Genomic DNA, 23,453 nt, shown 5'->3' on the forward strand with positions numbered 1-23,453 from the left:
TGAGATGTAAGATTTCTTTATATATTTTGGATATTAATCCCTTGGCAGATATATGGTTTGTCAATATCTTCTCCCAGCTGTTATCTTTTCATTCTGTTGATGGTTTCCTTCGCTGTGCAGAAGCTTTTTAGTTTGATGTAGTACCATTTGTTTTCTTTTTCTGTTCTTTCCTTTGCCTGGTCAGACGTGGTACTTGACAATACGTTGCTAAGAGTAATGTTGAACAGCATGCTGCCTATATTTTCTTCTGGAAGTTTCATGGTTTCAGGTGTTATATTCAACTCTTTAATCCATTTTTAGTTGACTTTTGTGTATGGTGTAAGATAATGGTCTACTTTTCTTCTTTTGCCTGTGGCTGTCCAGTTTTCCCAACACCACTTATTGAAGAGCCATTCCTTTCTCCATTGTAGGTTCTTGGCTCCCTTCTCAAACATTAGCTGTCCATAGATGTATGCATTTATATCTGGGCTCTCCATTCTGTTCCATTGATCCATGTGTCTGTTTTTGTGCCAGTACCATGCTGTTTTGATTATTGTAGCTTTGTAGTATATTTTGAAATCAGGCAGTGTGACACATCCCGCCTTGTTCTTTTTTCTCAGGATTCCTTTGGCTATTTGAGGTCTTTGCTTCCATATAAATTTTAGAATTCTTTGTTCTATTTCTGTGAAAATTGTTGTTGGAACTTTGATAGTGATTATATTGAATCTCTAGATAGCTTTAGGAAGTATTTTAACTATGTTAATTCTTCCAATCCAATAGCATGAAATGTCTTTCCAATTCTTTGTGTCTTCTATCTCTTTCAACAATGTTTTGTATTTTTCATTGTACAGGTCTTTCACCTCTTTGGTTAAGTTTATTCCTAGGTATTTTATTCTTTTTGTTGCAATTGTAAATGGAACTGTATTCTTAATTTCTCTTTCTGCTACTTTATTGTTAATGAATAGAAATGCAGTTGATTTTTATAGTTGATTTTGTATCCTGCAACTTTACTGTATTCATTTATTATTTCTAAAAGCTTTGGTGGATTCTTTAGGGTTTTCTCTATATAAAATGTCATCCGCGAATAGTGACATTTTCACTTCTTCCTCTCCACTTTGGATCATTTTTATTTCTTTTCCTTGCATGATTGCTCAGCTAGGACTTCCAATACTATGTTAAATAAGAATGGTGAAAGTGGGCATCCTTGCCTGGTTCCTGTCCTTAGAGGGATAGCTTTCAGTTTTTCTCCATTGAGAATGATATTAGCTGTGGGTTTGTCTGGCCTTTATTATGTTGAGCTTCTTTTCTTCTATACTCATTTTATTCAGAGTTTTTATCATAAACAGATGCTGTATATTGTCAACTGCTTTCTCTGCCTCTGTTGAGATGATCATGTGATTTTTATTCGTTTTGTTAATGTGGTGTATCACATTGATTGATTTGCAGATGTTGAACCATCCCTGCATCCCTGGAGTAAATCCCACTTGATCATGATGTGTGATCTTTTTAATGTATTGTTTTATTCTATTTGCTGGTATTTCGTCAAGGATTTTTACATTGATGTACATCAGTGATATTGGCCTGTAATTTTGTTTTTTTTTGTTGTCCGTGTCTGGTTTTGGTATCAGGGTAATGTTGGCTTTGTAGAATGAGTTAGGAAGCTTCCCCTCCTCTTCAATTTTTTTGGAAGAGTTTGAGAAGGATAGGTACTAAGTCTTCTTTGAATGTTTGGTAAAATTTACCAGGAAAGCTGTCCAGTCCTGGACTTTTATTATGGGGGAGGTTTGTGACTACTCTTTTGATCTCCTTACTGGTGATTGGTCTATCCAAATTCTCTATTTCTTCTTGATTCTGTTTTGAAAAGTTGTATGATTCTAAGAATTTATCCATTTCTTCTAGATTATCCAATTTGTTGGGGCATAGCTTTTCATAGCATTCTCTTATAATCTTTTGTATTCCTGAGGTGTCCATTGTAATTTCTCCTCTTTCATTTCTGATTTTATTTATTTGAACCTTCTCTCTTTTTTCTTGGTGAGTCTGGTTAAAGATTTGCCAGTTTTGTTCATCTTTTCAAAGAACCATCTCTTAGTTTCATTGATTTTCTTCTATTGTTTTTTAGTCTCTATTTTGTTTATTTCTGCTCTGATTTTTATTCTTTCTTTCCTTCTACTGATTTTGAGCCATGTTTGTTCTTCTTTTTCCAGTTCCCTTAGGCGCACTGTTAGTTTATTTGAGATTTTTCTTGTTTATTAAGGTGGGCCTGTATTGCTGTAAGCTTCCCTCTTAGAACCATTTTTGCTATATCCCATAAATTTTGGCATGTCATATTTTCATTTTCATTTGTCTCCATGAATTTTTTGCTTTCTTCATTGACCCAATCATTGTTCAGTAGCATTTTATTTAATCTCCACATTTTTGTGGCTTTTCTGATTTTCTTCCTGTAGTAGATTTCTAGTTTCATACTGCTGTGGTCAGAAAAGATTCTTAGTATTATTTCAATCTTCTTAAATTCAGTGAGACTTGTTTTGTGGCCTAACATGTGATCTATCCTGCAGAATGTGGAGTGTTAAAGTCCCCTACTATTATTGTGTTACTGTCTGTTTCTCCCTTTATATGTGTTAATAGTTGCTTTATATATTTAGGTGCTCCTATGTTGGGTCCATAGATATTTACAAGTGTTATATCTTCATGTTGGATTGTTCCTTTTATCATGATGTGGTGCCCTTCTTTGTCTCTTGCTTCTCTTGCTACAGTTTTTGTTTTAAAGTCTATTTTGTCTGATATAAGTATTCTACTGCAGCTTTCTTTTCTTTGCCATTTGCGTGGAGTACCTTTTTCCATCCCTTCACCTTCAGTTTGTGAGTGTCTCTAGGTCTGAGGTGTGTATGCAGCATACATATGGGTCTTGATTTTTATCCAATCAGTCACCCTATACCTTTTGGTTGGAACATTTAGTCCATTGACATTTAAAGTAGCTATTGATAAGTATGTACTTATTGCCATTTTGTTACTTTTTTTCTGGGTATTTTGCTTTTTTTCTGGGTGTTTTAGTCGTTCTTCCCTGTTCCTTTCTGCTCTTGCTCTCTTCCTTGGTGGTCTGATGGCTTTCTTTAGTATTATGTTTGGGTTCCTTTCTCTTAATTTTTTGTGTATTTCTCATAGGTTTCTGGTTTGTGATTACATGAGGTTCATATATAATAACCTACATATATAGCAATCTATATTAAGTTGATGATCTCTTTAGTTTGACCTCTTTCCAAAAGCTCTACTCTTTTACTCCCCTTCTCCCATGTTTTATGTTTTTGATATCATATCTAACCTCTTTTGTGTGTGTGTGTGTGTATCCATTACCCTCTTATCATGGAAATAGATAATTTTAGTACTTTTGACGTTTGGCCTTCATATTAGCTTCATTGGTGATTGATCTGCTACTTTTACTGTATATTTGCCTTTACCAGTGATTTTATTGGCTTTTGGGTTTTTTTGATAATTTTCTTATTCCTATTTGTGGTCTTCTCTTTTCCACTTAAAGAAGTCCCCTTAGCATTTCTTGTATGGCTGGTTTCTTGGTGATAAACTCCTTTAGTTTTTGCTTGTCTAGGAAACTCTTTATCTCTCCTTCCATTCTGAATAACAACCTTGCTGGGTAGAGCATTCTTGGCTGTAGGTTTTTTCCTTTCAGTACTTTAAATATATCGTGCCACTCCTTTCTAGCCTGTAAGGTTTCTGCTGAGAAGTCAGCTGATAGCCTTGTGGGGTTTCCTTTGTATGTCACTTGTTGCCTTTCTCTTGCCGCTTTTAGGGTTCTCTCTTTATCTTTAATTCTTAACATTTTAATTATAATGTTTCTTGATGTGGGGCTCTTTGGGTTTATCTTGTTTGGTGCTCTCTGTTCTTCCTTTACCTGGATGTCTGTTTCCCTCCTTATGTTAGGAACAGCTATTATTTCTTCAAATAGATTCTCTGCTCCTTTGTCTCTCTCTTCTCTTTCTAGGACACCTGTAATACAGACATGAGTGTGCTTGATGTTTTCCCAGAGGTCCTTTAGACTGTCCTCATTCTTTTTAATTCTTTTTTCCTTTATATGTTCAGCTTGGGTGAGTTCCTCTAGTCTTTCATCCAGTTAACTGCTCTGTTCTTCTGTCTCATCTACTCCGCTATTGAGTCCCTCTAGTGAATTTTTCATTTCCAGTATTGTATTCTTCATTTCTGATTGGTTATTTTTTATATTTCCAATTCTTTGTTGAAGTTCTCACTGAGTTCATCCATTCTTTTCCCAAGATCAATGAGCATCCTTATGACTCAGTTTGTACTCTTTGTCAGGTAGTTTTTATCTCTGTTTCATTTAGTTCTTTTTCTGGGGTTTTGTCCTGTTCCCTTACTTAGAACATATCCCTTTGTCTCCTCATTTTGCCTCTTTCTCTGTGCTTATATCTGTGTTTAGGTAGATCATCTATGTCTCCCAATCTTGGAGAGGTGGCCTTATGTAAGAGATACCTTATGAGGCCCAGGACTGTACTTCATCTTGTCAACAGTCCCAAACATTCCAGGAGTGTCCCATTTGTGGGCACATGTGTCTTTCTGTTGTGGTAGGGTTATTCTTGCTGCAGGTGCCTGGGGAGGCTAGGCTGTCCCCTGGCCAGCTGGTTATAATGCTCAGCTGTGTGTCACTGCTATGGGCCCTTCAGTCACTTTATTTGGCATGTGGAGCCCCAGAATAGTTGACTGCAATGTCTAGTAGCACATTGCTGTTGCAGTTTTTCTGTTAAGTGAGTAGGCCCCCAGTATGACTGGTTGCTCGGCTCAGGGGCTTACAATTGCTGTAGGCCTCTAGCAACAGCAAGGCTGTTGTCAGCTCTTTCAGGATTGCAACTGAGTGAGCCTGGCCCCAGGCATGGGAGTGCCTAGTTCTTTCAGAATTTGGAAGGTGGGATTTATCCTCTATGAGGTTGTTTGAGAATCACAAGTCTGCTGCAGCTGAGAAGCCCCACTGCCCACAGGGCCACACACCCCATCAACACAGTCCTTCCCCATGCAGACCCCAACCCACTGAAGCAGACCCAGTCACCCCCCTGCAAAGGCCCCACACACTCCACCAATACCCCATACATTCCACTCGCTCCTCATGCATGCCCTGCCCTACAGAGGCAGACCCCCTCACCTGGCTGCAGAGGTTCCAGGCACCCCATCTGTGTGGGCCCACAAGTTACCCAAGTGCTTGCTGTTGGGTGGAGCCAGTCCCTAGGGTGGCTGCCTGTCCTGGCTGAGCTGGACTAAATTGGTGCTCTAGTGGATGGGGCAGACCCCTTCATGTTAACAGGCCAGGGAAGAACTCCAATGGTGTCTGCCAGTGTGTATGTCAGCACGCCTGTACTAGGTCACAATAATGGCTGCCACCAATGTCTCAGTCCCTGGGGAGGCCACACCTCTCAGTGAGATGCACCCAGAGCCTATCAAGTAAGTCTCTTTCACAAAAGGACTGTGCAGTTTTCTTTCTGGTGATTTTAGGTTGCTTTCTGAAACAAGTGAATTTGTGCATGGGCCTTTAAGAGCTGACTTTTTTCCCCTTATATCCTATAGCTTTTCTGGGACTATTCCCCATTGTAATTAATAGCCAGCAAAGCCAGATATTATGACTCTCATCTTGCTTGTGCTGAGTCCATAAGCTGCTTATAGCAGTAATGCTTCTCCCTTCAAGTCCCCCACTCCTTCAGGGAAGGCTTTGCACATTAAGATTGCTCCCAGCAGGCCATGAAGTGTCATTGCTTAAAGGTGGCTTTCTTCTCTCCTGAAGGGAATTTCTGCCTCTTCCACCTCAGTCAGCACAGTCCTTTGTTGCGGGGGTTCTTTTTATCCAGTTTTCAGTTCTCTCTCAAGGGTAATTGTTCCAAGAGTGGATGTAAATTTCTTGTGCCTGTGGGAGGAGGTGAGTTCAGAGCCTGCCTATGCTGCCATCTTGAAACCATCTCCAGTTGTTGGTTTTCCTGTGGAGTCTTTAGGGTTTTCTTCATATAGGATCATGTAATCTACAAATAGATAATTTTCCTTCTTTCTTTTTTATTTTGATACCTCTTATTTCCTTTTCTTACCTAATTGTTCTGGCTAGGCCTTCTAGTAGTATATTGAATAGAAGTGGCAAGAGTGGGCATCCTTGCCCTGTTCCTGATCTTAGAGAAATGCTTTCAGCTTTTCACCATTGACTGTTATGTCAGCAGTGGACTTATAATATATGGCTTTTATTATGCTGAGGAAAATTCCTTCTATACCTAATTTGTTGAGAGATTTTACCATGAAAGATTGTTAAATTTTATCAAGTGCTTTTTCTGCGTCTATTGAGATGATCATATGATTTTTTTCCGCATCATTCTGTTTTGTGGCAAATCACATGTAGTGATTTGTATAATGAACTATCCTTGCATCCCAGGGATATATCCCACTTGATCATGATGTATGTGCTGTTGAACTCAGTTTGCCAGATTTTGTTGAGAACTTTTGCATCTATAATCATCAGGGATAGTGGCCTGTAATTTTCTTTTCTTGTAGTGTCTCTGTCTGGGTTGGTATCAAGATAATTCTAGCCTCATAAAACGAGTTTGGAAATGTTCCCTCCTCTTCAATTTTTTTGAAGAGTTTGAGAAGGATTGGCTTTAATTCTTTCTTAAATGAAGGGTAGAATTCACTAGTGCTGCCATCTGGTCCTGGACTTTTCTTTGTTGGAAGAGTTTTGGTTACTGACTCAATCACTTTACTCATTATTGGTCTGTTCATATTTTCTATTTCTTCATGATTCAGTCTTGGTAAGTCATATTTATCTAGGGATTTTCCATTTCTTCTAAGTTATCCAATTTTTTGGCCTATAATTGTTCATAGTAATCTCTTATGATCCTTTTTATTTTTGTGGCATCAGCTGTAATGGCTCCTGATTCACTTCTGATTTTATTAATTTGAGTCTTTTCTCTTTTTTTCTTAGTCTAGCTGAAGGTTTGTCAATATTTCTTTGCTAACATCTGTTGCCAACCTTCCTCTTTTGCTTGAGGAAGATTTACCCGGAGCGATGCCAGGATTTACCTGGCATAGATATGAGAATTTACCATGCCAGTCTTCTTCTATTTTATATCTGGGTTACCACCACAGCATGGCCACTAATGAGTGGTGTAGGTCCGTGCCCAGGAAGTGAACCCAGGCCACTGAAGCAGAGCACACTGAACTTAACCACTAGGCCACACTAGGTCACACTAGGCCATGGGGCCAGCCCCTTGTCAATTTTTCTGTCTTTTCAAAAAACCATGTCTTAGTTTTGTTGATTTTTTTTCTATTGTTCTCCTAATCTCTGTTCTATTTCTGATCTCATCTTTATTATTTCCTTCCTTATGCTAACTTTGGGCTTAGTTTGTTCTTCTTTTTATGGTTCCTTGAAGTATAAGTTCAGGTTGTTTATTCAAGATTGTCCTCCTTTTTTAATGTAGGCATTTATTGCTATAAATTTCCTTCTGAGTACTGCCTTTGCCACATCTCCTAAATTTTGATCTATTGTTTTTTCATTTTCATATGTCTCAAGATATTTTGTGATTCTCCTTTTGATTTCTTCTTGGATCCACTGGTTGTTTGAGAATGTGTTGTTTAATTTTCACATATTTGTGAATTTTCCAATTTTCCTTCTGTTACTGGTTTCTAGTTTTATACCATTGTGGTCAGAAAAGATATTTGGTATGATTTCAGTCTTCTTATATTTGCTAAGATTTGTTTTGTGGCCTGACATATGGCCTATGCTGGAAAATTTCCCATGTGTACTTAGGAAAAATGCATATTCTGTTGCTGTTGAGTGGTGTTCTGTTAGGTTCATTTGGTCTATAGTGTCATTCAAGTCTGCTGTTTCCATTTTTATTTTCTTTCTGGATGTCCTATCCATTGTTGAAACTGAAGTATTAAAATAACCTACTATTATTGTATTGCTGTCTATTTCTTCCTTCAATTTTGTTAATATTTGCTTTATATATTTACCTGCTCTGACATTGAGTCCATATATACTTATAATTATTATATCTATTTGATGAATTAGAAGATATATATATCTTTTATCTTTATATAATATCCTTCCTTATCTCATGTGACAGTATTTGACTTAAAGTCTATTTTGTCTGATATAAATAGAGCCACTCCTGCTCTCTTTTGGTTACCATTTACATGGAATATCTTTTTCCATCCTTTCACTTTCAGCCTATGTGTGTCTTTAAATGTAAAAGTGAATCTCTCATAGACAGGATATAATTTGGTCTTGTTTTATTATCCATTTGTCCACTCTATGTCTTTTGATTGGAGATTTAGTCCATTTATGTTTAAAGTAATTATTGATAGGAAAAGACTTACTATTGTCATTTTGTTAATTCTTTTCCATCTGGTTTGTAGTTCTTTCTTATCTTCCATTGTGTTTTGTTGATGTTTTTGTAATGATGTTATTTAATCCCTTTCTCTTTTTCTTTTGTATATCTTTTATATATGTATATCTATCTATCTATCTATATATCTATGTTTATCATGAGGATTACATAAAACATCTTATATTTATAACAGTCTATTTTAAACCAATAACAGTTTGACTCAACTCACATACAAAAGCTCTATACTTTTGCTTCTCCCCACAAACATTTTGTTATTGATAACACAATTTGCATCTTTTTATATTGTGAATCCATTAACAAATGTTTATAGTCATAGTAATTCTTAATATTTTTGTCTTATAACTTTTATACTAAAATTAAAAGTGATTTACACACCATTATTACAGTATCACAGTGTTCTATATTTGTTTATATATGTACCTTTATACTTTTGTGTTTTCATGTTACTAATTAGCATCTTTTTATTTCAGCTTGAAGAACTCCCTATGGCATTATTGTAAAGCAGGTCTAGTGGTGACATACTCCCCCAGATTTTGTTTGTCTGTGAATGGCTTTATGTCTCCTTCATTTTTTGAAGGACACTTTTGCAGGGCATAGTATTTTTGATTGACAGTTCTTTTCTTTCAGCACTTTGAATATATCATCCCACTTCCTTTTGCCCTACAAGGTTACTGCTCATAGTCTTATGGGGGCTTCCTTGTACATGACTAGGCATTTTTCTCTTGCTGCTTTCAAAATTCTCTGTATTTGACTTTTGACAATTTGATTATAATGTGCCTCAGTATAGACTTGTTTAGGTTTTTCCTATTTTGGTCTTTTTGGTTTCATGAATCTGGATGTCCTTTTCCTCCCTCAGATTTGGAAAATTTTCAGCCATTAATTTTTAAATCAGCTTTATCCCTTGATGCATATATTGGTTTACTTGATCATGTCCCATAAGTCCCATAGGCTTTCTTTACTCTGTTTCATTCTTTTTTCTTCTACTCCTCTGACTTGATAATTTCCACTGGCATGCCTTTGAGTTTGCTCTTTCTTTTTTCTGCTTGATCAAGTGTTATGTTGAAGCTTAAAATTTTTCAATTCAATTATTGTTTTATTCAGCTCCAGAATTTCTGTTTGGTAGGTTTTTATAGTTTCTACCTCTTTGTTGATAGTTTCATGTTTTTATGTATTGTTTTCCTGATTTTGTTTAGTTATCTATTTATGTCTCTTATAGTTCTCTGAGCTTCTTTAGGACAATTACTTTGAATTCTTTGTCAGGCAATTCATAGATCTCCATTTTTTTATAGTGAGTTACTGGAGATTTCTTTTGTTCTTTTGGTAGTGTCACATTTCCCTGATTCTTCATGTTCCTTGTGGCTTTCTATTGGTGTCTGCCTATTTGAAGCAGCAGCCACCTCTTCCAGGCTTTACAGATTGGTTTCATCAGGTAAAGACCTTTACTAAGAAGACCAGCTAGAGATTCTGGGAACCGCTCAAACCTTTTCTGTGATGTGCACACTCCATTCCTCTTCTTCCCTTCTAGGTGAAAAGTTTAAGGTTTGTGTGCTGTCTCCCAATCTCACAGACCCATGCTGGCTGCTGTAAGCCAGCCTCCCCTTTGCCCCAGAGCAGTGTGCTGATAGGCTTGGACATTGAATGCACACTGCACTCCTCTTCCTTCCTCCTAGGAGAGAGGTCTCAAAGTTTTATGCTTTTTCCCAATCTCGCAGAGCCACACAGGCCACTATAACCCTCTTACCCCTTTTCAGTGCACTGAAATTCTGGGATGTTTGGTCCAAGCTCTATTTATGTCCTTTCCTCCTGAAAGAGAAAATTCTACATTGTGTGCCTTCTCCCTAGTCCACAGAGCTGCTCCATCTGCTGAGAGCCACTCGCCCCTTTTCCACAGGGCAGTGCACTGAAATGCCCAAATGATGGATGTCAGCTCCACTTCTCTTCCTTCCTCCTGAAGGAGAAATATCAGGATTGTGCACCTTCTCTCAATCCTGCAGAGGAGGTCAGGCTGTTGAGAGCTGCCTGCCCTTTTTCCCTAGGGGAGTGCACTGGAATGCCATGAGGCTGAATACAAGTTCCACTTCTCTCCCTGAAGGAGATGTCTCAGGGCTGTCCACCTTCTCTCAGTCCTGTAATACCATACAGAATGCTGAGAGACGCTGCCCCTTTTCTTTGTTCTTCACTGCCTGGGAGTACTAACTATGTTGGTTGCCTCAGTGCTCTGAGTGCAGTGAAACAGAAGTAGGTCTCTTTGGCAGCACCCTGAATGACTGGGGATTTCATATTCATGCTTCGTCTACTCTACTCGTTCCTCTGAGGAGGAAATTGCTGGCAGGATGGATCTCTCTCAGCATTCAGCACTCAGCTGTGCTGGCTTGGGGGAGGGGCTGACATAGGTAAAGTGAAACTGCTCTACTTAACCATTTCAAAGTGTTTTTCTTGATTTAGTTCTCATCTGAGGTGTTGCAACTCTTTGACTGGATTATGGAGTTGTCATAAAGGTTTTTGGCCCAAATGTTGTTTTATGGGAGTTTTTGTGGGGAAAGCGCTGGATTTCCTATTCTGCCATCTTGCTAACATCATAGACAGAATTACTGAAAAATGTCTTTCCTTTTTTTTTTTAATGATTTTATCTTTTTCCTTTTTCTCCCTAAAGCCCCCCAGTACATAGTTGTATTATATTCTTCGTTGTGGGTCCTTCTAGTTGTGGCATGTGGGACACTACCTCAGCGTGTTTTGATGAGCAGTGCCATGTCCATGCCCAGGATTTGAACCAGTGAAACACTGGGCCACCTGCAGCGGAGTGCGTGAACTTAACCACTCGGCCACAAGGCCAGCCCCAAAAATGTCTTTCCTTTTTTTCCTTCAATGGGATTGTGTTTTCCCATTCAGCAATTATTTTATGAGTAAAAGAGATAAAATTATTGCGCTGCTATGTGCTATGAACTTTCACTACAGAAAGAATAGACTTCTCTCAGAAGCAGCAACAAAAAAAATTTATGAGTAATCAAGGTAAGTAATACTTTAAAAAGTAAATGCATTTTTCAGGTATAATTAGCTTTGATGGCTATTTGGAAAGCGCTCTGTCAGCTAATAAGAGAGTCTGTTTTTAAAGTACTATATTGTACCATCTCAAAGTTACCTATTTTCAGACAAAACCACAGAACTTAGTCTGTAAAGAAGTCACAAAATTTGATTTTTCTAAATTATAACCATTTGGCTTAAAAATCCAATGGGAGTAGTGATCTTTCCCAGTGAAGGTTTTGGTTTTTATTTTTTAGATACTTAAGGAAGAGATAAAGAGCTCTTTCTGGCTCTTGCTCTATCTGGACTGAGACACTGGGGGTATGGGTGGTGAATCAGTTAGCAATTCAAAGAAAATTACTGTTCCATGATGAATTATATTGAAATTTTTTCATTAATATAATATTTTATAACAGCGATATTAGTAAGATTGTAAGTGATTATTTTACCTGGAAGAGTCTAGGTTTCAAATTAACATTATAGTTTACAGATAAAATAAGATGTAAATACATTAAGGGATAGAGTCATTTAGAAATCAAAACATTTAAAAGGAGAAAATTACCACACTTGGAGGAGGGTGGAAGACAAAATTGAGAGGAAAGAAGTCAAAGAACAAGGAAATAAATATTTTCATATTAATTTAATGATTTATGAAGCACAAAATACAAAAAAAACCCTAACCACTAGCCAATAAGATAAGAAATTAATTTTATAAACGTGTAATTTAATTATTTCTAACAACTCTTCAATTAGCACTGCAGAAAAAAAAGTTTAATAAAAATAATCAATGAGGATTAATCAAATAACCTAAAGATAAAATTGATACAGGATACAAGGGTATAACTATAGTTTAGCCAAATAATTCATTGGTTGACCAGAAGTACTGAATGCCTTGCTGGCATCAGCATTGTGAAAAGTACTCTGGGAATTATAAAATATTAGGCAAAGAATGTGGAAAATTTCAGAACAGGAATTCAAATTTATTAAGCATGTATCAAGCATATACTAAACAGTAAACTCTATACTAGTTGTGGAGTACATGGATGACTAAGGCATGGTGCTAATCATGGCGGAAATAACGGCGTGGTTGAGGAAGTCAATATAATGCAATAAGATGCTGTCACAGTAATAGCAAAGAGTAAAAATAAGATATGGGGGGGAATTTCCCAGGAAAAATTGACAGACCTCAGTGACTCTAAATCAGACTTTCTCAACCTTAAGTCTCATGTTCTCATTTAATTTCATTTGAAAATTCAAAAAGTATGAAATAATATAACAAGAATTAAAGCAATGGCCATTCTAAAGTGGCCTTACTCAAATTACACATGTACCTCTTGAGATTTTGCTATGCCTTCTGTGGGATTATGCCTTTTGCTCAAGAATCATTGCACTAGATTTGAATAGATAAAGAAAAGAATTAAGATATAAAGAGTGCTTAAGCTTAAACTGAACTTGTAATTTGAAGTGGATCTCTACTCACTTGTATCATGTATCCTCAAAACCACAGTCCAAAGAGCTTTTATTTTATACCAAAACCGAGAGGAGGAGCTGCAGGCAAATATTTAATGGGTAGGGCCCCTGACATTAGGATGTATTTTTGCTGCAGTAACCCTCGTACCTACAGTTATTCCTACAGCGTGCTAGGTACTCACTAATTATCTTATTGAGCAGATAAATTAGCATCACCCCTATTTGCAAACCTGACATGTTAACCACAACAGGGAGGCTTTTCCTGGCCACCCACCCAGGCAGAGCAGCTTTTAGGGGACTATTAAACACGTGTTCCACCCTAGCTTTAGTCAAGATAATGTAAGTGTATTAGTTTCCTGTTGCTGCCGTAAAAAATTACCACAAACTTAGTGGCTTAAAACAACACATACTTTATTCTTTTTCAGCTCTAGAAGTCCAAAGTCCCTAAAATCAAGGTGTCTGCATGGCTTGTTACTTCTGGAGCCTTCAGAGGAGAATCTGTTCCTTGCCTTTTCCTGTTTCTAGAGGATGTCAGCATTCCTTGGCTTGTGGCCATATCACTCCAACCACTGCTCATGTTGTCTCATTGCCTTCTTTTCTGACTCTGACTCCTCTTGCATCCTTCTCATCAGGACCCTTATGATTACACTAGACCTACCTGGATAATCAAGGATAACCTCCCCATCGCAAGGTTCTTAACTTAATCACATCTGCAAACTAGCTTTTCCCGCATAAGTTAACATATTCACAGGTTTAGGGTTTTAGGACATGGAATCTTTGTGGGCCATTATTCTGTCTACTGCAGAAGGTGAACACACATTGCCCCTTGTAGGCTGTCTTGAGGTGAAGTTTAACAGGTCCTCCTATGTCTGAGAAAGGATCTTGCCTTTAAAGGGGGAGAAAGCAGAGAAGCTGTGCTGTTAGGTCATGTGAGTCACCTGAAAATAGTACTTCATCTTACCCACCACACCCCCAAATCTCCAACTGAGGGAACTGCAGGCTCATTTCCAATTTTATTTTTGCAATTGTCTCTAATTCTGAATGTTCCTGAGAAATGTCATTTAATATCTAAATTGAATGTAAAGTAGTCCTGACTTCTGACAAAACGAAAATAAAAGAACTCTCAGGTCGATTAGCTGGACATTTCATCAACTCCTTTTGTTTAAATAAAATGTAAATCAACAAGTTCTTCTGCATACAAAGGTAGGACAGTGTCTCTAGTGACTTAAAAGATTGCTTTCAAAATATTAGGCTTGAATGCTCATGAACTTTACTGTAACAATAGGCCAGGCTTTGCTTTACAAAGTGCTTTGTCTGTACCATTGAGAAAGAGAACAGTGACGTCAGTACTCTGAATTATGTATTAATGGCTGACTTCAATTTAAAAAGTCACAATTAATGTGTTTCAAATAAAAGGAAACCTTCAAAAGAACTCATTTAAACTTGTTAATAATAAGAACAAAACTCAAGTTCTGCCCTTCTTGGCATTATCAGAATTTAGATTAACCTCCCCCGAGGAAGTGGTGGAAACAGGTAGGATAAATGTTCCCAAAGAAAGAATGACTCATCTGGAAGTTTATAATTAAAATCTGGGCCAGGCAGATCAAACACTCTTACTAAAGTGAGCTCAAGAGCAATTTTCTTCAGAGCAATAGACAGTATAACCGAGCCATGTAAATAGCACCCTTTCTTTAAAATATAAAGAATATAACGATCTTTTGTTCGCAATATCTTTAAGAATGGTCCCTATTTTTGGTTTATTCTTAGATCGAAAAAGAAACCAAATTCACCACAAAAGAAGGCAACAGGTTCAATGAAACGATCGGTTGGTCAACATTTAATAAATGTCTGCATCATTCATTAATTCAACAAATCATTACTGAGCACTTAATACCTGCTGAACGGTGTGCTACGTGCTAGAGATGTAAAGATAAATGAGAGAGGAAAAGGACTCGTCTTCATGAAGCTCACACAGAGTGGGGATTCTGACAATATTACCTCAACAGCAAGTAATACCTAAATAACAAGTTAATACTTAAATAACTGTCTCATGAGAAAGTGTTACATGTACAATGTTTCATGTACATTGAAAAAAATTAAAGCAACCTAAGCAATTAGGTTGTGATGGATGAGGTGGGGTATTTCAGCTAGAGTGGTCTGGAAAGACCTCTCTGAGGAAGTGACATCTGTTCAAGGACCTGAAGGAAGTGAACCCACCAGCCATGTGAAGATCAGGAGAAAGTACGGTCCAAGCAGAAGGGACGATAGGCTAAAGCAAGCTCCCGATGTGGGAAGGAGTTCGATGTGCTCAAGAAAGAGTGAAGCTAACGTGGCCAGCCAGCGTGAGCTAGAGGGAGAGAGGTAGGAGGAGATAAGTTCTGTGTAGCCTGGGGCCATGAACTTGAAGTTTATTTTGAGGACAATGGGAAACCTTTGGAGTCTTTTCAGCAGAACAATAACATGATTGATTTATGTTGTCAAAAATTCACTCTAGCTGTTATGTGGTGAATAATGTAGGACCCAAGAGTGGAAGCAGAGACAAGGTAAAGACTATTTCAGGTGAAAGACATTAGTTACATGGACTAGGAGGTGGTGTTGGAGTGTGAGGGGAGAGTGACGCTCCTAGAGCAGCTCCTCCATGATTCTGATACACTTTTCCTGGGGAAAACTTAAAAAAGGAAAGATAACGGGACTGACTATAGACCCCTTTGCTGGTCTCAAAGCCACAACTGACACTCATTGTCTCCTTCCTCTTCTGTCCATTCCAGGTACTGCTCACTCTCAGCTATCACGTCTGCTGACCTGGGTGGCTGACTTGTTGACATGACCTCAACTCTCATCCCTGAGTTATCTGAGCCCTGAGTCCTCATGCTGTTCTCAGGCCAGATTGCAGCATATATCCATTTACCATCGAAATTGGTCAAGGGGTGTCCAAATTGATGACCTGAGTGTCAAACACATTCCTCCCTGCCCCTATTGTGTACCAACAGCTGCCCCTCTCCCTGATGATTATGGTCAGTTATTTCTGCCATGATGGTAACTCCTCTTTTTGCCTACTGGTCCCTTGGCCTGAGGATCCTGAAGTGCCTGGGGAGGATGTAGCTTTAAGTTTAGTGGGATGCATGCTATGTCCCCTGCTGGAAACATTCCCCTCTTGGGAACCAAGACCTCTAAACCCACAGAGCCCAGGAGATTCAGTGAATGGAAGCACAAATTCTCCAAGAGGATAAGAGAGAGTGAAGGTTCCCAAATTCCTGAATTCTATCCACTGGGGACACACCACCATATAACAATCGTTGATTTAGAGTCTATACTGCATCCTGAATGGTTAAGTTGGTGGCGTACCAACCTGGTGCCTCAGCTGTGCCTGCAACAATCTTCTTATCACTCTCTCAACCCAACAGCTTCCGGAGGGTGTGGTATGGGATACAATCGCTAGATCTTACGGTCATGTGCCCATTGTCTCATTTCCTTTGTTGTAAGGTGGGTCCCCTAATGTAGCTATAGGAGTGAGTGGAGGGAGAGGCACCGGGATATCAATGGTAGATAACATGGGGCTCCCAGTGTTCTGGACTACCTACTTATGCAGCTCACTTGTGCCCGCCAGCCCTGCATGTGCCTAATCCCAGATGTACCATTGCTACAACTTTCTAAAAAGGTAAGAACTGTCCTTCAGCAGCACTCTTGGCAGCCAGGATAAGTAGTCCTTCATTCTAAAGGGGGGGAATGGGACGTATGTTACAACCTCCACTATATGATCCAAAGATTTCACACGCTAATTAGATGTTTCCTGGTATAAGGATCAATATTTTTATCCTCTTTCAGAGTAGGAAGCTGAGATGCAGAAGAAAGCGTCCTCTTTTATGTAATTGTCTAACATATTTCTTCTTTGTGTTTCTGCAGATGAAGCCACGGAACTCTATAGAATAAAGGATCCCTCTTCCATCGGACAACTATTTCATTTACTCTAAATCCTTTCTTCTCTGGGTCACACATTTCCAGTTCTTTTAACTCTACGTGTTGCCCAGACCGTTCACTGCTCCCTGCACAAACTCAAGTTCATCAATGTCCCTCCTAAAGTTTGAAATTGTTTCTCATGCATATATGTAAAGCAGAGAGTCCCTAATTCTATGTTTTCAGCTGATATTTCAAAATGAAGTCTAAAATTGTGTAATTTTTGTTCCTAATTAAATTTCCTCTTAGATTTGTCATCCCCTTCCAGTCTATGAAGGTATTTGAAACCCTCATGATCCAAACTATTATTCAGCTGAATGACGTATAAAGAGCACTTGCTAGTGGGAGATATGTTTTCAAATCTTGACTTTTACCACTCCTTATCTCTACTCTCTGTACAAGAGGTTTTATAACATTGTCAAATCACTGGAATTCTAGTAAGACGTTGGAATTAAAGTCTTCAGCAAACTTTAGTAGCATGTTCATTTTAGTGTCTGCAAACCCAATGTTAGCAACTGTCAGCAATGCTTTTTAGTTTTAGTAAGTTACCTTTAATTATACAAAAAAATAGAAGTCCAAGAACTTTAGGACCACTTACCTGTAAGAACAAATGAAACAACTTGCATGTCTGGATCTTTTTTAAGTCCTTCAGTCCACAGCCCACTGGTAGACCTTGAAGTACATGTTGAGAGACATCCCATCTACGACTGGCTTCATTCTATTAATCCATATTTTGAAAGTGCTTAGCTTGTCATACAGCCCACATTTTTTCATTTCATTCAGAATAGTATCATAAGATGTCCCTTGCTTCCTTCTCTTCATCTCTGACCAGAAAGAGTTGTTCTTGGTTCATGTCTAGACCTGAGAGGCAACTGGGTAACCAAAGAGAAAGAGAACTAACGTGGGCACTCCTGCCAACCTACTGAAGGCTGTGATGCCACTGTGTGCTCCTGGCTCCTGCCTGCCCATCCTAGTGGGTGTGACAAATGCCTTCAATTCTGAATGTTTACTATCTCAAACACTATCACTAAAGAAAAATGTTAATGAATCCCACAAATGTTATTCCATCAAAGTTTTAATGATGCTAAGAAGGGTATCTAAACAGATGGTATAATAGCTGATTTCTCCTATAATCTTGTTTTTTAATATGAGCCACTATTTCTCCACAAATCACAGTCTACTTCATGTTACTTCCTACACCAGCCTTTGCCCCACATAAGCCTGATTAGAAAGCTTTTCACTGTTGGTCTTGGAGGTATATAGGTGAAGCACTGATCCTGAGCCCACATGTTCATAAGAATGATGTTCAATCACTCTACAGATTAAAATAGGCATGGAAATCTCAGGAAAATTGACAGTCTCTATAATATCTCTAAGGTAGATTTTACTGTTCAGAGAATACATCTAAATAGACCTAAAACTGGAATACGTGTGTGTGTATATGTGTGTACAGATAGATATACCATGTATATGTGTGTATATTGTATATGCATTATGTATATATGTGTATATATTGTGTGTATGTATTATGTATATGTTACATATATGTAATTTCAAAATATATATATATAATTTCAAAAGTTAGACCACTTTGTTTAGACTTCCTTATTTCAGAAGAGGAAATTGATACAAAGGAAAACAAAAGAAGACAGATTTTTCTTGGCCCCTTCATTGCTGATAATAAAATTCCGTAAGGAAGGAGGGTGTCAGGGGTTCCCACTGCCCTCTTTTGCTTCTTGCTCTTCTCTTGAAAAGAATCCTGACCACACCACCAGGATCTTTGTAATTTAATTGCTTTACCCAAAGCAGATGTTCTCCAGGAGCATTTTCCCTTGCAGCGTACTCATAGTTTCTGGGCTCATTTGTCTTGTTAACTCATATCTAAGAGAACACATGGAAGTGACATGGTCAAAAAGAAATTGGATACTTAGAGAAAGAGTTTAATTGTTGCTATTAAACTAAATTATTAAACTGCAAGTCATCTGAAATAGCTAAAAGACTGAAAAAGACATAAATCAGCCACCACCTACATATTTCATTTTATGACCATTTTTTTTTTGCTGTTTTAGTATTTTTCTCAGCTTGAATTATGAAAGAATTTATTAGTTTCACTTTTCAAGCAATGATATTATAAACATGTACTTAAGCTGAATAACAATCTGAAAATATATTTTATGTATTAAAATATGTATTTTTAAGGCAACTCTTAATTTAATCCAGGCAGTGAAATCTCCTTTCCTGTATGCCTAAATGGTTTTAGTGTATTTAACGTGCACTGAAATTATTTCTCAGAAATCTTTCTATTAGGTTTTAAAAATGTTTTCTTTTTAGATTTTAAGAAGCTAAAATTGTGACCAAAAATATAAGAATACTTTTAATTTAAATATAAATTGGCTGAACATGTGAGTTAAATAGAAAAACTTGAAAAGCCTTAAAATATTTTCAAGCTTGGGATATATGAAATTAACACACTTTGCTCTTGATATTTGGAGAGAAATGCTTTTCTGAATGTGTAGTTAATTAGATTTAGAAATGTGCCTTGACCATTTTAGTTCTATCTAGACACTTAAAGTAAAGGCAATACATAATAAAAATATAAAAGATTTTAAGAAATTTCATATAGTAGAAGTATCTTACATTCCTATGTGACTTCAATTAACTAAAGAAAGAGCAGTCTCCATTTTGATCCAAACACCACTGAAAGTTTTACGATTCCCTTGGATTTACTAATGTTGAAAATAGCTTTATTTTTCCTTTGAATTATTTCCAAGTTACTGTTAACTAATATATATTTTAAAGTTATTGATTTTTATGACAAAGACTTTCTCCATCTGGAAAATAAAGTATACACTACTGTCATATTCAAGGACGAATACACAAGATTTGAGTTTCACAAAGCAATAACATATGGGATTTTTTAAAGGGTCTGGTGTGGAGGCTGGAAGAAAGGAGGAAGGAGTTTATCTGACTGTGGGAGCAATGCACAAGGTCGCATATGATCCACTTTGAGATGCTCTTGCGTCCAAACCATTATTTAACACCACTCTACAGACATGTTGCACTAGAAGAAAAAGAACCAACCTTCTAATGCCCTTGTGGGAGCAGAGGACCTGCTACCAACTCTGACAAGTCTCAGAGTGCTTGGGACTAAGTAGTCTACTCTTCAGACAGTTTACTATAGTGTTGTGCCTTACTTATTGACAAAAGTTTATTTTGCTTTTTTACTTTATCTAACATTAGCCATCAAGTGACTTTTCCTTAAAAGTTTAAGGTTTTCATCAAAACATTTGTTCTTCTGAAGAGAGGAAGACTACCTCGAGAAAAATTGAGGTAATTGAAGAAAATACACAATGTTAATTGGTGTGTTCTAACATATGCACTCACTTAAGGGTGTATGTGAATGTTGGATAGTGGTTTTTAAAATCCATAATGATACTTATTTTTTTGCTAGTATAAATGAGGTGCCATGGTACAACGTACAGGAATGGGGAACAGGAATCCTTGGTGGCCGTTTTAGTTTTGCCGTTAACTAGCGACATGATCTTGTAGAAATCATTGATCCTCTCTGGGCCTCGGCATCCTCATTTATAAAATGAAGAGCACAAGACTACATGATTTCTAAAATCTTTTCCAATTCTTGGAATAATTAACGCCCTTCATTCCACTGTGATTCTTAAAGGCAAAATTTTAATTATTTTCCAGTCCATTACAAAGTGGTTTTGAAATAAACAGAATAGATTAACTAGCATGTACCCTCATCTTTGACATGGAAATTTGTTCTGTAGTTCCTTCCAAAATATCTTTCTCAGCTGATGCTGTCTTCCTCTCCTGAAAAACGGGAAATAAAGATAAAATGTAATTACACTATCAATACTGGAATTTATTTAGCACATTCAACAATTTTTATGTTGTATCTTTAAGAATCTATTGCATCAATAATACTGATTATTAATAGAACTAATATATTTTAGGGGAGAGTCTAAGCAAGATTTTGACAAGAAAAGGAAGTAACAAGATTTAGAAAAAGTGTAGCACATGGAGAAAATATTTGAGATAGCACAGACTGCATCTGAGGAAAGCAGACCCACAAAATATAGTCTAATTTTCCTAACACCTGCATCTCTAGTCCTCAGGGTAAGGACCTCACCGAGTCCCATGGATTTACTGGGGGCTCTATTTCTTTATTTATCTTTTGTCTTGTTATAAATTTATTTTGGAGGATTAAAATTCATGAGACTAGTAGTATTAAGGTTGGATGTATCCCAAGGTAAAGCAATTTTATGTACATATTTGGACCCCAACACTAATTTTTATTGAAAGCTTTTTTTTTCTGTTTTTCCAGAAAATTAGCCCTGAGCTAACATCCACCACCAATCCTCCTCTTTTTGCTGAGGAAGACTGGCCCTGAGCTAACATCCATGCCTGTCTTCCTCTACTTTATATGTGAGACGCCTGCCACAGCGTGGTTGATAAGCGGTGCATAGGTCCACACCCGAGATCCAAACCGGCAAACCCCTGGCCGCCAAAGCTGAGTGTGCGAACTTAACCGCTACCCCACGGGGCTGGCCCCTGAAAGCATTTTGACTGTGATAAAACAGATGGGTTTCCTCTCATGCTTAACCAAATTTATTTGTTGAATCCAGCTGACAGATGCTAATAAAACTTTCATAAGTCTTCCATCGCCTAATTCTCTAAAAAATTTATTATTTTTTTATGGTTTAAGTCACCTAATAAAATTCAGTGCTCTGTCATGTATTGAAGCTTCATTCTATAAAAGGAATACTCTTGACAAACTATTTTTTTCACCAATGGTAAAAATAGGATTTTAGAACACTCATTCATTTAGTCATATCCAAACTTTAGAGAGAGCTTAAGAACACATAATCAGATTACGAGAATTCTTTAAATATCTTTTTTCTTTGTTGACTTATTGATCTTGTTCAGAATTTGTCCATTTTTCCTCTTCCCAAACACAAAATGGAAGGTAAGATTTGAACTGCAGGGTAAATAATGACACAATGTAGTGTAGAGAGTTACAGCTATAAAAAAGGCATCAGAAATGTTCATGACAGCTTTATTTTTCTCTTCTCATCTCAAATATTTTTCTCAGATATTCTTTCATGTTTTTGTCTCCATGTGACCAACTACTGCAAATTTAATTGAAGATTTGTAAATATTCCCTACCCCGATAAACACTGATAATTTGTTTTTCCCACATTATTTAAAACATTCTACTACTGCAATGCCAAAGTCATGCAGAAAACCTTTTAATAACACAACAAACAAATCATAAGAGAGATGAATGAGGTTTCAAAGAGCACATACTAAATCAGAATGGAATTTATTTTCACAAAAAGGTCCCTATCTTCAGTTAGTTTCTTTCATAGTTTACTCTTGAGAGACTTATGAAAACATAAGAAAAACAACAAAAACCTTTAAAAAATTCCTTTCAGGAATGTTTTTCAGTGAGTATAAATATATCTTAAGACACTTAACGTCATATGCTCTTCCAAAGGGTTTTGTTCCATACACACTTGAGAATTATATTCAAAACATTTTCTTCCAAGCACTGCTGTCCACAACCTGCCCGATTAGAACTGAAGGCCAGTGAAGACCCCTTGCTTCACCAAGGCCTTCATTCTCTAGTGAGTGGACCTGGGAGGTTGGGTGATGGGCAGGGACTGGGGCAGTGGGGGAGGGGGATTTTTCCCAACTTCTTTGAAAAAATTACGATAATTTAGCAACTGTTCCGCTTATAACAATTTACCTGAACCAGTGTATTCTCCACCCTGTATTAACTGAAAGTGTATCTTTCAACATTATTCTCATAGTATCCATAATGGACATTTAGAAGTTTGGGTATTAGGTTTATTAATTCAACAAATATTTATTGAGGACATGGAAGATGCCAGTTGCTAAGATAGACCCAGAAGAAAAGAAAACTAATAGGGCAATCCTCTGGAGAAGGAGTTACACTAGTGGGGGAAATCCTGTATAAAGTCCAACGGCTAAATTTCTTACTGAATTCTTCTGCCCACACTGTGTGCCCATTGGAGGGCATTCTTGAAAACATTCCCCTTTGTCCAGGTGCTCTGTAGTCTACCTTCTCGTGACCAGAGAAGAGAACGCACAGCTCTGCCTGCAGAAATTGTGTCTTCCCCGACCAGTTAGAGCCATAAGGAGAGTGCATTTCTCTTGAATGAGACATTTCCTATTTTAAAGACAAGCATATTAGTTCAGGTGAGGCTCATCCCCTCCATTTTGTTCTTTTATATGGTGTTTGATAAAAAGTAGGGCATTTGCACACACAACAGCTTTTTCTTTGCTCTTGTTGGGATTACTTTTCTCTACAGCTATCAGGAAATCTACAAGACCACTGAGACCTGAAGGCTCAGAGCTAAGACACCACACTGAGGACCTAGAGTCTAGAAAAATATCTTGGGGAAAAAACTCCATTTCTTCCAAAACGCTGCAAATTAAACAATAGCTTGTCATCAGTATTTCGGAAATATTTTGTGTTCATTTACACTGAAATTGTGTAGAGAATTATTGGCTTGTCCTAAAGTTAAGATTAATGAAGAGTAAAAAAATAAATGAAGTAAACTGACAGCTTAATTTACATGTTGATGG

At 37.4% G+C, this 23,453-nt stretch overlaps 1 long non-coding RNA gene across 2 annotated transcripts in view; it reads left to right on the forward strand.

Annotated features, from left to right (window-relative positions):
• The window catches only part of LOC111772529 (uncharacterized), a 38,852-nt gene extending 20,445 nt beyond the window's left edge, over nt 1–18,407 (forward strand). For both annotated transcript variants that reach the window (XR_002806451.2, XR_011434712.1), the window contains 2 exons: nt 11,032–11,387; nt 14,637–18,407. This is a non-coding gene — a long non-coding RNA (uncharacterized lncRNA). The remainder of the gene's footprint in view (nt 1–11,031; nt 11,388–14,636) is intronic.
• Nucleotides 18,408–23,453: the final 5,046 nt, after the last annotated feature.

The sequence above is a fragment of the Equus caballus genome, chromosome 2, assembly GCF_041296265.1.
Source record: "Equus caballus isolate H_3958 breed thoroughbred chromosome 2, TB-T2T, whole genome shotgun sequence".
Classification (NCBI taxonomy): domain Eukaryota; kingdom Metazoa; phylum Chordata; class Mammalia; order Perissodactyla; family Equidae; genus Equus; species Equus caballus.